This window comes from Ptiloglossa arizonensis, unplaced genomic scaffold, assembly GCF_051014685.1.
Source record: "Ptiloglossa arizonensis isolate GNS036 unplaced genomic scaffold, iyPtiAriz1_principal scaffold0069, whole genome shotgun sequence".
NCBI lineage: Eukaryota > Metazoa > Arthropoda > Insecta > Hymenoptera > Colletidae > Ptiloglossa > Ptiloglossa arizonensis.
Window position 1 is genome coordinate 1,452,048 of NW_027478439.1, and position 2,953 is coordinate 1,455,000.

The 2,953-nt window shown below is 50.9% G+C and overlaps 1 non-coding gene across 1 annotated transcript in view; it reads left to right on the plus strand.

The window, feature by feature from the left end:
• Nucleotides 1–2,802: 2,802 nt before the first annotated feature.
• The window catches only part of LOC143154505 (5.8S ribosomal RNA), a 155-nt gene continuing 4 nt past the window's right edge, over nucleotides 2,803–2,953 (plus strand). Inside the window, exon 1 of the ribosomal RNA XR_012994136.1 lies at nucleotides 2,803–2,953. This exon is cut by the window's right edge and continues 4 nt beyond it. This is a non-coding gene — a ribosomal RNA (5.8S ribosomal RNA).

A 2,953-nucleotide genomic window follows, 5' to 3' on the forward strand; every position in this document is an offset into this window, starting at 1 on the left:
GTGCCAGGTCTGAATGTGGTGCGGCGTGCGAAGACTGGATGCACATACTAACGGAGTGTGAACTGTACGAGGATTTGAGAAACCTGCAGACGTTTGGTGTGAAAGTGAGTGAAAATGGGCCGACAGATGTGAGCGGTGTGCTGAGCAGTATTGAGTGTTACGAGTGCGTGTGTAAATTCGCCGAGGAAGTCTTCAAAAGAAGAATGCGGGAGAGGCGGTAAGTACCCAACGTCTCATTCTTTTTCTTCTTCTTCTTTCTTCTTCTTCTTCTTCTCCTCCTTCTTCTTTTATTTCCCAAGGCCCCCTGCCCCCCCCCCCAACTTTCCTTTCCCAGCTACTCCTTTTTCTTTTCTCCCCTTTCCAAGCACAGGAGGGAAGCCATGTCGACCGACATAGTCTGTGACTCGAATCCTTTGGTGAGTGACGCCACCATGCATCCGAGTTGGCCCACCTGTGCCGAGGGTTGCAAGACCCACAACGGGGAGCATAATAAGTGCGAAAACTCCACCAGTAGTTTAAACTGGTACCGCGGGGGTCTGGCGCAGCCCACAGAGGAGGAGAAATTCCCCACTGTTGCCGACCATGGGTTGGACTCGCGGGGGCAGTGGTATAGCCTATATCGCGGGCTAGAGGTAATACCTCGATGGGTGAGCTGCATTATCAGCTCGGGTACCGACCTGCAGAGCCGGTAGAGATTTAGAAAGGTCTCGCCTACACCAAAAGGGGTGACTGGAGCTTGCACTCTGGCATCAAATTGGTAGTCTATGTGGAGCAACTTCACGTCGACGCGCTGATTGATCTTATTTCAATCCCACGCCCATGGGGGCCGTGTTTGTTGAGCCCTCGCGGCAGGCACAGTCACGTAAAACACAACTAGACGAATGTCCCTATCTACTTTCTAGCGAAACCACTGCCAAGGGAACGGGCTTGGAAAAATTAGCGGGGAAAGAAGACCCTGTTGAGCTTGACTCTAGTCTGGCATTGTAAGGAGACATGATGGGTGTAGCATAAGTGGGAGATGGCAACATCGCCGGTGAAATACCACTACTTTCATCGTTTCTTTACTTACTCGGTTGGGCGGAGCGCGTGCACCGAGGTCTTCGACCCGGTTGTCACGGTGTTCTAGAGCCAAGCGTGTAAGAGTGGTGTGAGGCATTCGTGGCCGATCGCCAACAATACTCCCGCGTGATCCGATTCGAGGACACTGCCAGGCGGGGAGTTTGACTGGGGCGGTACATCTGTCACAGAATAACGCAGGTGTCCTAAGGCCAGCTCAGCGAGGACAGAAACCTCGCGTAGAGCAAAAGGGCAAAAGCTGGCTTGATCTCGATGTTCAGTACGCATAGAGACTGCGAAAGCACGGCCTATCGATCCTTTTGTTACTTTAATTCCCAGTAAGCGCGAGTCATAAGCTCGCGTTGATTACGTCCCTGCCCTTTGTACACACCGCCCGTCGCTACTACCGATTGAATGATTTAGTGAGGTCTTCGGACTGGTGCGCGGCAATGTTTCGGCATTCCCGATGTTTTCGGGAAGATGACCAAACTTGATCATTTAGAGGAAGTAAAAGTCGTAACAAGGTTTCCGTAGGTGAACCTGCGGAAGGATCATTAACGAGAAATATGAATAAATGAGAACCTAAAGGATCATGGATAAATACAGAAACACGGTTATCCAAATAAAAAACAGATACAAATTGCCAAAGCGCGAGGCGGCTTACGCGAGGAGGGCGCTATTGCGTTTCTCCCGTCCGTCACCGTTGGCCGTGCGTGAAAGCGTAGAGAGCCCTGCAGCCAAAGATTCTCTCGACAAACGGGATGATAACGGTAGGTGGACGCTTGCGCGAGGTGCGGTAGTCGTCGGTCTCTCTATCTATCCGAGGAGGAAAAATAAAAAAGAAATACGTCCATTACTTTGTCTATTCAACAACCCAACAGCGAGGTGTTGATACGCACAAAATAAATAAATAAAGAGAAACGTCCATTACTTTGTGCAAGATATATAATAATTCGAGGGTAGTTCCCGAGAATAATAATAATGAAACGAGAACGATTGAACGGAAAAAAGAAAGAGAGATCGGTCGTTGCACGACTATTTGTCACCCGCCGTCTATTCTTCCGTGAAGCCTCGGTCGTGAAGAAAGATGCTGACTGCACGTGTGCTCGCTCGTCGAAGCCAGGCTCGAGTAAAAGCGCCCGAGAGTATAACCGAGGAGGAACGAGACGCCGTCGGACTTTGTTCCGCAACGTTCTTTGCGTTTTCTCTCGCATCCCGCTATCTCCTGACTTTCGTCGATTTCTAACGAAACGTCCTGCTGATTGGAACCTCTGCACGAGGACCCCGGGTAACCACTGACGATCGCGTCGATGTGCGTCCGAAGACTTCGGGAGGACCGGCTGTGAAGCTCGGATAGCGAGTCGGACACCCATGCACCGCGTCGAATGCGGTTTGAAGTTGGGACGAAAGACCGATTCGAGCCGGCTGCGAGTCCTTTTTCGAATCTGGACGCTCCCACGTGCGTTCGTCAGCTCAATCGGTGAAGACTGTGGTTCCTTTGATCGGGATTATCCCCGCGGTTCCACATCCCACGATTCATGATGGTTTTTCAATGTACTTTGCACCCGGCTGTCGAATGATTCGCGTTCATGTGCGCGAACTTTCGACGTGTTCCGTCAGTCGGGACTTTGTGTCGTCAATTTGGCGACGCCCAAGCCTCCTTCTTTCTACGTTTTGTCGGAGGCGCGGGCATCGATTTTCAAAACTAGAACCAAAGAGAATTTAAACGCAAAATTGCATAACGATTACCCTGAACGGTGGATCACTTGGCTCGTAGATCGATGAAGAACGCAGCTAATTGCGTGTCAACGTGTGAACTGCAGGACACATGAACATCGACATTTCGAACGCACATTGCGGTCCACGGATAAAATTCCTGGACCACGCCTGGCTGAGG